We start from the raw sequence: 13,436 nt of genomic DNA, 5'->3' as shown, positions 1-13,436 counted from the left end.
TACTCTGTTTTTAACTGACAAATCCATATTTTCCCTAGGCTTTCTTAACTTGTTTAACTCACTCCAAAATTTTTTCTTATTTTCATTAAAATTTCTTGACAGTGCCTCTCCCACTCTATCATCTGCTCTCCTTTTGCACTCTCTCACCACTCTCTTTACCTTTCTTTTACTCTCCATATACTCTGCTCTTCTTATAACACTTCTGCTTTGTAAAAACCTCTCATAAGCTACCTTTTTCTCTTTTATCACACCCTTTACTTCATCATTCCACCAATCACTCCTCTTTCCTCCTGCCCCCACCCTCCTATAACCACAAACTTCTGCCCCACATTCTAATACTGCATTTTTAAAACTATTCCAACCCTCTTCAACCCCCCCACTACTCATCTTTGCACTAGCCCACCTTTCTGCCAATAGTCGCTTATATCTCACCCGAACTTCCTCCTCCCTTAGTTTATACACTTTCACCTCCCTCTTACTTGTTGTTGCCACCTTCCTCTTTTCCCATCTACCTCTTACTCTAACTGTAGCTACAACTAAATAATGATCCGATATATCAGTTGCCCCTCTATAAACATGTACATCCTGGAGCCTACTCATCAACCTTTTATCCACCAATACATAATCTAATAAACTACTTTCATTACGTGCTACATCATACCTTGTATATTTATTTATCCTCTTTTTCATAAAATATGTATTACTTATTACCAAATTTCTTTCTACACATAGCTCAATTAAAGGCTCCCCATTTACATTTACCCCTGGCACCCCAAATTTACCTACTACTCCCTCCATAACATTTTTACCCACTTTAGCATTAAAATCCCCAACCACCATTACTCTCACACTTGATTCAAAACTCCCCACGCATTCACTCAACATTTCCCAAAATCTCTCTCTCTCCTCTACACTTCTCTCTTCTCCAGGTGCATACACGCTTATTATAACCCACTTTTCACATCCAATCTTTATTTTACTCCACATAATCCTTGAATTAATACATTTATAGTCCCTCTTTTCCTGCCATAGCTTATCCTTCAACATTATTGCTACTCCTTCTTTAGCTCTAACTCTATTTGAAACCCCTGACCTAATCCCATTTATTCCTCTCCACTGAAACTCTCCCACCCCCTTCAGCTTTGTTTCACTTAAAGCCAGAACATCCAGCTTCTTCTCATTCATAACATCCACAATCATCTCTTTCTTATCATCTGCACAACATCCACGCACATTCAGACTTCCCACTTTGACAATTTTCTTCTTCTTATTCTTTTTAGTAATCTTTACAGGAAAAGGGGTTACTAGCCCATTGTTCCCGGCATTTTAGTTGACTTTTACAACACGCATGGCTTACGGAGGAAAGATTCTTATTCCACTTCCCCATGGATATAAAAGGAAAATTAATAAGACCAAGAACTATTAAGATAAAATCAAAGAAAACTCAGATGAGTGTGTATAAATAAATGTGTACATGTATGTGTAGTGTGACCTAAGTGTAAGTAGAAGTAGCAAGACATGCCTGTAATCTTGCATATTTATGAGACAGACAAAAGACATCAGCAATCCTACCATCATGTAAAACAATCACAGGCTTCGTTTTACACTCACTTGGCAGGACGGTAGTACCTCCCTGGGTGGTTGCTGTCTACCAACCTACTACTATATATATATATATATATATATAATATATATATATATATATATATATATATATATATATATATAAAGTGTTTACATTGAAGCATATATGTGAACAGTATTTAGATAAAGATAGGGAAGTTTTTATTGCATTTATGGATTTAGAAAAGGCATATGATAGAGTGGATAGAGGAGCAATGTGGCAGATGTTGCAAGTATATGGAATAGGTGGTAAGTTATTAAATGCTGTAAAGAGTTTTTATGAGGATAGTGAGGCTCAGGTTAGGGTGTGTAGAAGAGAGGGAGACTACTTCCCGGTAAAAGTAGGTCTTAGACAGGGATGTGTAATGTCACCATGGTTGTTTAACCCTTTCAGGGTCCGTCCCGTAGATCTACGGCTGGTCGGTGAGTGTCCAAACCGTAGATCTACGCCAAAATTCTAGCGCCGTCAAATTTAGCGCGAAAGCGCTCATAGGCCTACATATGAGAGAATGGGTCTGCGCGGTGGGTGTGCGCCGTAAACAAAAAATCTAGGCGCCTGCATAGCATTGTGGGAACGCCGGCTCAGTTACCCTTGTTCACCATGTCTCGTCGCAAGTCAGCTCTCACTCCCTGGAAAATTGGGACTCTCCTCTTCCTGTCTGATAGTTCTGACACTGATGGAAGTGGAAATGAAGACGAATTCTACGGCTTTGATGAGTTAGTGACCGAAAATAATGACCAGGATATCGATAATAGTGCAGAAAACCCCGACGATCCTCGACCTTCTACCTCTGGTGTGGGCACTCGTGACTCACGGTCGGTTGTTCCTAAACGTAAGAGAAAACTAATATTTTCCCGTGGCCTGGCCTCTGACTTCAGTAATGACGATGATTCTGACGTGGATTGTGATTTTATTGCGCTCGACGATCATTCGAGTAGTGATAGTGAGGAAACATATTCACCAGTGAAGCGTCGGTATGTGCGCCGCCGCATGCGCTCGGGTAGTGTACCCTATGCTATGCCCAGGGGACGGAGTACATCCCGTAGTACATCCCGGAGTACATCCCGTGGCCCTACACCCGTTTTAGGTAGTGATAGTGAGGATGATGTGGCTACACTTGGCATGGATGGGCCACAGACATCAGTGGATGGTGTTAGTGGGGCTGGTGGTGGTAGTGGCACCGCCATGCGTGACTCGCTGTGCCACGCGGGAACCCACGCTGCTGACTCGTCAGTTCAAGGACAAAGCGGAGCGTCACCCACCAGCCCGCCACAACCACCCGTACAACCAGCCTATGATGTCCAGTATCCACCAGCAAACCGTATCTGGGATTGGCAGCAAAATCCCAATTTTGTTCCCAGCCCTCACCACTTTGATGACTCGCAAAGTGGAATTCTACCTACCTGTCCCCTTGGAACCACGGCCAATGAACTGGAATTCTTTGAATTATTCTTTGACCAGCCATTGATGGAAACTATTGTCAGGGAAAGTAATAAGTATTTTCAGTACACCATGGCAAATACGATCTTATCACCACAGTCAAGACTACACAGGTGGAAAGAGACGACTGTTGCAGAAATGTATTTGCTTTTTGCAACAATAATGCTTATGCCTCACGTCTATAAGCATAATATAAAAGCATACTGGTCCACAGATCGGCTAATTTGTACCCCATCCTTCAGTGAAATAATACCAGTGAACAGGTTTATCTTACTCTTACGTATGTTGCACTTCTCTGACAAAACCAGGCCTGACAGAAGTGACAGGTTATACAAGATTAGAAATGTTTTCATGTATCTCAAACAAAAGTTCAGGATGTACTTTTATCCATTCAAGAATCTTGTAATTGACGAGTCTTTGATTTTGTTCAAAGGTAGACTGTCATTCAAGCAGTATATACCGAGCAAGAGGAACCGCTTTGGTATAAAATTGTTTGTACTCTGTGATTGTGACAGTGGCCTGGTGTTGGATATTGTTGTATACACGGGTAGTAAAACATTGAAAGATACCAAGATGTTATTGGGTATATCAGGTGACGTAGTGAGAAACATGATGGCACCTTATCTTGGTAAGGGCCATACATTATATACCGATAACTGGTACACAAGCCCATTACTCAGTGATTTCATGCGAGTGAACAAGACAGATGTGTGTGGCACAGTGCGTTCTAATCGTAAACATATGCCCAGGCTCAACGCAGGTGTTCGTGGTGATGACGTGCAGGTGTTTACTGCCAATGACATCATGGCATTACGGTGGCATGACAAACGAGATGTCACATTGTTGACAACCATTCACCGTAATGAAATGCAAGACAGTGGCAAAGTTGATCGAGTGACTAATGAACGTATTCGAAAACCAGTGACAGTGATTGATTATACACAAAACATGCGCTTGGTTGACAAGTGTGACATGCAGATTGGTTTTGTTGACTGTGTTCGTAAGAGTTACAAGTGGTACATGAAACTTTTCTTCCATCTCATAGACATTTCAATGCTGAATGCATATAATATGTACCAAATAAAGACTGGTAACAGACCACCGTATGGTGAATTTTGTTTGTCTGTTGTCAGACAACTCATAATGAAGTACCAGGTAACAACACCTGCAATACAACATGGTCCTCGAATTCATCACAATATACCCAAGCGTTTGAGAAGAGAAGGTGATCATTTCATAATACAGCTTCCTTCAACTCAAAAGAAATTTGCTCAGAAGAGATGCATTGTCTGTGCACAAACAAAACGACGGCAACAAAGACGCAAAGACACTCGGTTTATGTGTGAGGAATGTAAGGTGCCTCTGTGCATGGTGCCTTGTTTCAAGGAGTTCCACAAGCTCCAGCAGTTCTAAAACCATGTCCAGTGATTGTAAATATGTAAATATATGATAGAACATTAGTATTATACAATATTTGTGGATGTTTATTGTAATAAACAACAGTGGTAAACAATAATATGATAATAACTTTAGTGCGGTTATTGTGTTCAATACAGTGAGTTTATATATATAAATTATATACAGTATTGGTCTCTCAGGCCCCAAATGTTAGTAGGAATAGAAAAAAATTGGAAAAGAAAAGAAAAAACAACTAAAACAACAAAATAATATAATACGCGTATGTGGAATTCGTCGATGTTGCCGCCACCACATCATTTTCTACAAACTTCTTGGCACTGTATCTCGGTAAGTACTGATCAGATTCTAATTTTTTTTGTTTTATTACCTTCACAAAAATATGCTCTTTAATTCTGTAAGAAAAAATAATTTTTTTTTTTTTTCAAAATTTCTTGGACACTGGTGCGTGACTTCAGATTTTGGCCTTGGACCCTGAAAGGGTTAATATATTTATAGATGGGGTTGTAAAGGAAGTAAATGCTAGGGTGTTTGGGAGAGGGGTGGGATTAAATTATGGGGAATCAAATTCAAAATGGGAATTGACACAGTTACTTTTTGCTGATGATACTGTGCTTATGGGAGATTCTAAAGAAAAATTGCAAAGGTTAGTGGATGAGTTTGGGAATGTGTGTAAAGGTAGAAAGTTGAAAGTGAACATAGAAAAGAGTAAGGTGATGAGGGTGTCAAATGATTTAGATAAAGAAAAATTGGATATCAAATTGGGGAGGAGGAGTATGGAAGAAGTGAATGTTTTCAGATACTTGGGAGTTGACGTGTCGGCGGATGGATTTAAGAAGGATGAGGTTAATCATAGAATTGATGAGGGAAAAAAGGTGAGTGGTGCGTTGAGGTATATGTGGAGTCAAAAAACGTTATCTATGGAGGCAAAGAAAGGAATGTATGAAAGTATAGTAGTACCAACACTCTTATATGGGTGTGAAGCTTGGGTGGTAAATGCAGCAGCGAGGAGACGGTTGGAGGCAGTGGAGATGTCCTGTTTAAGGGCAATGTGTGGTGTAAATATTATGCAGAAAATTCGGAGTGTGGAAATTAGGAGAAGGTGTGGAGTTAATAAAAGTATTAGTCAGAGGGCAGAAGAGGGGTTGTTGAGGTGGTTTGGTCATTTAGAGAGAATGGATCAAAGTAGAATGACATGGAAAGCATATAAATCTATAGGGGAAGGAAGGCGGGGTATGGGTCGTCCTCGAAAGGGTTGGAGAGAGGGGGTAAAGGAGGTTTTGTGGGTAAGGGGCTTGGACTTCCAGCAAGCGTGCGTGAGCGTGTTAGATAGGAGTGAATGGAGTCGAATGGTACTTGGGACCTGACGATCTGTTGGAGTGTGAGCAGGGTAATATTTAGTGAAGGGATTCAGGGAAACCGGTTATTTTCATATAGTCGGACTTGAGTCCTGGAAATGGGAAGTACAATGCCTGCACTTTAAAGGAGGGGTTTGGGATATTGGCAGTTTGGAGGGATATGTTGTGTATCTTTATATGTGTATGCTTCTAGACTGTTGTATTCTGAGCACCTCTGCAAAAACAGTGATAATGTGCGAGTGTGGTGAAAGTGTTGAATGATGATGAAAGTATTTTCTTTTTGGGGATTTTCTTTCTTTTTTGGGTCACCCTGCCTCGGTGGGAGATGGCCGACTTGTTGAAAAAAAAAAAATATATATATATATATATATGCTTGTACATGTATGTGTAGTGTGACCTAAGTGTAAGTAGGAGAAGCAATCCTACTATCATGTAAAACAATTACAGGTTTCAATTTCACACTTTTATTAAACAAAATACCAACCACTCCAACACTATATCCCCCCAGCTTTTAGCATTTCTGTCATGATCCCATCAGTTCCAGCTGCTTTATCCCCCTTTCATTCTGCGGAATGCCTTAATCGCCTTTCCCACACTCGCATCCTGCTCTTCTTCACCCCTAAAAGATGTTATACCTCCCTGGCCAGTGCATGAAATTACCACCTCCCTTTTTTCATCAAAATTTAAAAGTTCCTAAAAATATTCCTGCCAACTACCCAATACCTCCAGCTTCCCATCTACTGACTCCCTTACTCTGTTTTTAACTGACAAATCCATTCGTTCCCTAGGCTTTCTTAACTTGTTTATCGCACTCCAAAATTTTTTCTTATTTTCATAAAAATTTCTTGACAGTGCCTCTCCCACTCTATCATCTGCTCTCCTTTTGCACTCTCTCACCACTCTCTTCATCTTTATTTTACTCTCCACATATTATGCTCTTATTATAATACTTCTGCTTTCTAAAAACTTGTCATAAGCTACCTTTTCTCTCTTATCACATCTTTTACTTCATCATTCCACCATTCACTCCTCTTTCTGCCTGTACCCACCCTCCTATATCCACAAAACTTCTACCCCACTTTCTAATACAGTGGACCCTCGAGTTTTGGCGGCATCGACTTTCGTGAAATCCGACTTTCGGCAAGTTTTTTCGGCAAAATTTGGCCTCGCGGTTCATGATTAGATTCATGATTCGGCGACCGTCCGGTACCCGTCCACCCATCACCGCGCACATAAAGCCAGACTCCCACGCCATTCACGCTCAGTGTACCATTGTTTACCTACACGTGACCATCACCCCGCGGGTTCATACGTAATAATCCATTGTTTTTCGTGATTGCAACTGCTAAATGAGTCACCATGGGCCCAAGGAAAGCTAGTGCAAGCCCTTTGACAAAGAAAGTGAGGAATATATTTTGGGAATGTCCCTGGGGCTGGAGGTGAGTGGTGAGGATGTGGAAGAGTTGGTGGAGGACCACAGGGAAGAGGTAACCACTGAAGAGCTGCAAGAGCTTCATCTGCAACAGCAAGAGATCACAGCTCAGGAAACTGCTGCAGAGGAGGAGGAGGAAGAGAGATGGAGGAAGGTGCCTTCTTCAAAGATTAAGGACATTTGTGCGAAGTGGACTGAAGTGCAAACATTTATGGATGAACTTCACCCTACATGGAAGTCACGTGACATCAGAATGACAAGGGAGCCTCACTATAATGGTATTGGGGAATCTAGTACATAAGTATTACACTGTTAACAGCTCAGCAACACTGATGTGTGGCATCTTCAACATACAGCTAAACTAATACAAAGGTAGACAGCAGACATTTCAGGCTCTGGGCTGATTCTATACAGTGCAAAGAAAATATTGTACACAACATGTGTGGCCAGCAGTCACAGCCTGGTTGATCAGGCCCTGATCCACCGGGAGGCCTGGTCGTGGACCGGGCCGCGGGGGGCTTTGATCCCCGGAATAACCTCCAGGTAAACCTCCAGGTAACAAAGCTGTTGCAGGCCATATTGGCAACATGTACAATGACAGTGTTGTGTCTCACTTCAGACAAATCTTAAAGAAACGCCAGAAACAGAGCTCTCTGGACAGATATTTTGTGGGACAGGGTTCCAGTGACTCTCAAGTTGTTCCCAGTGCCAGTGTCTTTAGAAAACAAAGAAAAGAAGTAACCCCAGATAAGGACTTCATACTTGAAGTCCTAATGGAAGGAGATTCTCCTTCCAAACAATAGTGTACACCTTCCTCCTATCCCCTCCTCCCGTCTTCCATCCACCCAGAAGTTATAATGTATCAGAGATTTAAGACCTTGATGAGTTTGATTTTGATAAATGTTATGAGGAAATTTTAGCCAGTAATCCCAACAGCATGTCACAAACATCTGCCACAGGATCCTTTTCCAAATCACAAAAAGCAGCATCCAAAAACAGTTGTGCTGGTGTTCTTGTTACCACACACACAAAAACAGAATTAGACAGATACAGTGGAACCCTGGTTTTCATCTGGTCCGGTTATCGTACAGTTCAGTTTTTGACCACTTTTTTCGGCGAAATTTTCCCTATTTTTGTACTTCCACTCAGAAATCGACCATACCAGATGTGTCCACCTGCCCGCAGGACACGGCCGATCATACGTTCGTGACATAGTCTGCCTTTGTTACTCATTCAGTGAGGAAGAGAGAGGGGAGAATGTGCCTTCAGTGATTAAGGACATTTGTGCAAAGTGGATTGAGGTGCAAAGTTTTGTGGAGAAATATCACCCTAACAAAACTGTTGCAAGCCGTGTCAGCAATATGTTCAGTGACAATGCCGTGTCCCATTTTAGGCAAATCCAGCGAGTCCAGTGACTCGCAAGCTGGTTCTAGTGCCAGTAAAGGACAAAGAAGGGAAGTAACCCCGGATAGGGCTTTGATACCTGAAGTCTTTATATATATATAATGGAAGGGGATTCCTCTTCCAAACAATAACTTTTCCTCCCTCTTCCTTCCTCGCCATCTTCCATACGCCAACAAGAGTCTTCATTAAAGATAAAAGTGATGTTAAATGTTCATTTATCCATTTCATTAGTCATTTATATTTTTCTCATTTTTTTTGTATGTAAAACTATAGTTATTATCTATAAAATGAATTTTTTGTTAATATTTTTGGGTGTCTGGAACGGATTAAATGGATTTACATTATTTCTTATGGGAAATGTCACTTCAGTTTTCGTACAGATCGGTTTTCGGCTGACCTGGAACGGATTAAAGACAAAAACTGGAGTTCCACTGTACAGTGGACCCTTTATAATTGTAAGGCTCGAAAGTCGTAACTTTTGAAAATCGTAACATTATTTTCGTCAAAACATTGACTCGTGAATCGTCGTTTGACTCGCAAATAGTCGTTCATCTGGGAAGTGTACACACAGCCCCAAGCCGCCTCACATTCCATTCCCACCCAGTGTGCCGGTGTTTATCAGTGAGTGAGGATGATCCCATGAGTTCATACGATACATTTCATAATCCATTCGTTTTACTGCTTGCAACTGATAAATATGTCACCATGGCTCCAAAGAAAGCTTCTAGTTCCAGCCCTTTGGTAAAGAATGTGAGAAACACATAATTTAAGAAAAAGTTTGTAGAAAAATACGAAGGTGGTGGTGGTAGAGTGGTAGCAGTGTCATAGTGGTAGAGGGTGGTAGTGATGGTGGTAGAGGGTACTAGCAGTTGTGATAGTGGTAGAGGGTGGTAGTGATGGTGGTAAAGGGTGGTAGTGATGGTGGTAAAAGGTGGTAGCAGTTGTGATAGTGGTAGAGGGTGGTAGCAGTTGATAGTAGTAGAGGGTGGTAGTGACAGTGGTAGAGGGTGGTAGTGGTTGTGATAGTGGTAGATGGTGGTAGTGATGGTGGCAGAAGGTGGTAGTGATGGTGGTAGCAGTTGTGATAGTGATAGAAGGTGGTAGAGGGTGGTAGTGGTTGTGGTAGTGGTAGAGGGTGCCTTCTTCAGTGATTCAGCAATTCTACCAACTCCTCCAGTGTTGTTGGAGTTCTATAGGGCTACAGAAAACACCGCCGCCTCAGCTGCTGCTTCACCATTATGGACGGCTTATACTCTCAGTGGCCCTTATACACCCAGCAGCAACACAACTCAACACCTCTCGTGACATACATAATGACTTATTTTATTCATTCGAGAGTATATTCCCTGTTTCTATGTTATTAATATTGTTTATTGTGTCATATAAGTTGAACTGTAATAGATAAATAAGCCGTAGAGATGATATTAGTGTCATATTCTCCAACAATAAACTCGCCTCCCGTCTCTCTGCCCCGTCTGCCATATACCAACAAAAGTCTTCAATAAAAGGTAAGTGTGATGTTAATTGTTCATTTATACATTTTATTAGTGCTTTACATTTATTTGGCATTCTTTTATGCATGTAAATCTATATTTAAGCTCGAGAAGTGGCCGAGTCCTTATGGAGGGGGATTTCCCTTCTTAACAGTAACCTCTCTTCCCTCTCTCCTCCTCGTCTTCCATTCATCAACAACAGCCTTCAATAAAGGTAACTGTCATGCTGAATGTTCATTCTTTTGTGCATGTAAATCAATCTTTAAGGTAAAAAAAAAAAATTGTTGATACTTCTGGGTTTCTGGAATGAATTAATTGGATTTACATTATTTCTTATGGGGAAAATGGATTCGCAAATCGTCAATTTTGATAATAGTCAGGCTCTCTGGAACGGATTAATTACGAAAAACGAGGGTCCACTGTATATGGCAGTGGCATTGCCTAAAGAAGGCATTCCTCTAGAGTGGTGGCAAAAAATTTTTATGGTTCTTCCATGTCTTGCAAATGTGGCCAGTAAATGTGAGTTCACCTCTTTCCCCTTCCCCCCATCCTTAACCCTTTGACTGTTTACGCCGTATAAATACGTCTTACGCGCCACTGTTTCTGATGTATATATACTCAATAATTCTAGCGGCTTCAAATCAAGCGGAAGAAAGCTGGTAGGCCCACATGTGAGAGAATGGGTCTGTGTGGTCAGTGTGCACCACATAAAATAAATCCTGCAGCACACAGTGCGTAATGAGAAAAAAAAATTGATCGTTTTTTTTTGGATTAAAACGCCGACTTTGAGGTGTATTTTCTTATAGTATTTATCGATGTATTTGCGTTTTCATGGTCTCAGGTGATAAAATGGAAAACATATTACAGAAATAGAGATGATTTTCATTACTTTGACGATGAAAACGACCTTGAAACTGAGCTCAAACTAGCGGAAATGTTTGATTTTTACCAGTGTTCAGGAGTAAATAAATCACACCACACGTCCAATACACGTCAACTGGGGAATCTAATATTCTTTCACTAGTGCACTGATATTATATATACTATTTTTACAATAAGAGTAAATTTTGTATTTTTTTGTATGAATAAAAAAATCAAAATAGAAAGCAATAATAATATAAGAGGGGCCTAGAGATGTGACTAATGAACAGAGGATATGTTATTTTAGTGCCAAGAATGTCTACCTTGTTTATTCTGGACCCTATTTTGAAATTGGCATCTTTTTTAGTTTGCGTAAAATTGGCCAAATTGCCAATTTCTGACCACCATATTGGGTAGTCCAAATTGGTAAATGGGAGGTTTCTTGTACTCAGCTGATAGATAAAATGGAGTTCTAAAGAAATAGCTATGAGTTTGGTCAACTGGAACAGCGGAAATGGCTCAAATTTGGCGAAATCGCCGATACGCATATGTCGCTGAGACCGCTAACTTCGCAGGAGCGTAATTCCATGAGTTTTCAACCAAATTTCGAACATTTGGTGTCATTACCATTGGGAAAATATTCTCTATCATTTCAAAAGAAAAAATAATTTTTTTTTTTTTTGAAAATTTAGCGACATAGAATGACAGTTTCAGAAAGGGGCCTGAAACAGTCAAAGGGTTAATATAGTGAAGGCTTGTTCAGCATTGAAGTTAACATATACTCTCATAGGTAAAGATTGCCTTCCATAAATGGAGAGATGTTGATGTTCCTCAACATCAATTTGAGAACTCATAATTTTAGTTGGTAATGAACAACGCTTATCGTCAAAGTACAGCCTCTCCTCACTTAGCAACGTACTCATTTACTGATGCCTCAGACTTACGACGGGCTCTCTGACCAGTATTCCAGTATTTATGCCTAAACAATGTATATTAGAGCTGATTTCCTCTGTTCTGTTTATTTCAGTATACAGTACACTACTGTATAAACATTTAAAAATATACCAGAAATGTTATGAATGGTGCAAAGGTGACATTAAAACAATATCAAAGATGGTTGACACAAAACCACTCCCATTATAGTATGCTCCTCACTTAGTGAAGAATTTGTTTAACAACGGGGTCTTAGGAACGGAACTCCATTGTTAAGTGAGGAGAGGTTGTACATCAAGTGGAGGCATTGTGCATACTTTAATATCTACTTACCTGGAGAGTGTTCTGAAGGCCTGGTTCCAGACCAGGCTTTCTGGTGGATGGCCTGATCAACCAAGCCATTGGTGCTAGCCATACAAAGTCCAACATAAGTACCACAACCCTGTTGATCAGGGACTGACTGCAGAAACTTGTCCAGTTCTTTCCTGAAGTTAGCCAGGAGTCCATTAGTAGTCCCCCTTATGTATGAGGGGAGGATGTGGAAAAGTCTTAGTACCTTCACATTTATTGAGTTTTCTCTCACTGTACTTATGCCGAAAGTAACATCTGACCCTGATAGGCATTTCAGTATATAAAGTAAAAGGACATAAGTGTAACAAATGTGACATTTTTATCGTGGCAATGTTTCACTCTCCAGGAGCTTTGTCAAGCCATTACGTAAGAGCTTGGCAAAGCTCCTGGAGAGCGAAACGTTGCCACAATAAAAATGTCACATTAGTTGCACTCGTGTCCTTTTACTTTACATATTGTCGGTAATTCTACCAACATTATTACAGCATTTCAGTATGACAAAAAGTAATGCCAGCCTGGCATATCGTAGTGGGATATCTCAGGATTCCCTAAGGTTACTGCTGCTGTTGATTATAAGCCTTCCAGGCTTGTGTGGTGGATGAATGTGTGCCTGTGGTCTCCCTGCACCATGTGATCTTGATGAGATAATTTTCTTCTTCTTTCAACAAACTGGCCATATCTCACCAAAGCAGGGTGGGCACCCCCAGTGCCCCCCTCCCCCCCCCAAAAAAAAGTTTCTTTTTAACCCTTTCAGGGTCACCAGGTCCTCTCCGAGACTTGTTCTGAGGGTCACCCAAATGCCCCCCCCCTAAAAAATTCTTATGAAAAGATAGAGAATCTTTTCCCGATCGTAATGACACCAAAAGTATGAAATTTGATGGAAAACTTTCAGAATTATGCTCTCGCGAAGTTAGCGGTCTCGACGATGTTTATGCATCGGCGATTTTGCCCACTTTGAGCTCTATTTTCGGCCAATTCCAGTGTACTGGTCGACAAAAATCATAACTATTTCGATAGAACTCCATTTTTTCTATCGAATGAGTACAAGAAACCACCCATTTACCGATTTCAACTATCCAAAAAAGTGGTCAGAATTTAGCAATTTTGCCAATTTCACACAAACT

The 13,436-nt window shown here is 40.7% G+C and overlaps 1 protein-coding gene across 4 annotated transcripts in view; it reads left to right on the top strand.

Moving 5' to 3' along the window:
• Window positions 1–13,436, top strand: part of LOC128687429 (U2 snRNP-associated SURP motif-containing protein) — a 148,299-nt gene that overhangs the window by 45,789 nt on the left and 89,074 nt on the right. The gene's annotated exons all lie outside the window — the stretch shown is intronic.

This window comes from Cherax quadricarinatus, chromosome 40 (genome assembly GCF_038502225.1).
Source record: "Cherax quadricarinatus isolate ZL_2023a chromosome 40, ASM3850222v1, whole genome shotgun sequence".
Taxonomy (NCBI): Eukaryota; Metazoa; Arthropoda; class Malacostraca; order Decapoda; family Parastacidae; genus Cherax; species Cherax quadricarinatus.
The sequence above is the reverse complement of the archived record's forward strand: the minus strand, read 5'-3'. Positions and strand labels throughout refer to the sequence as shown.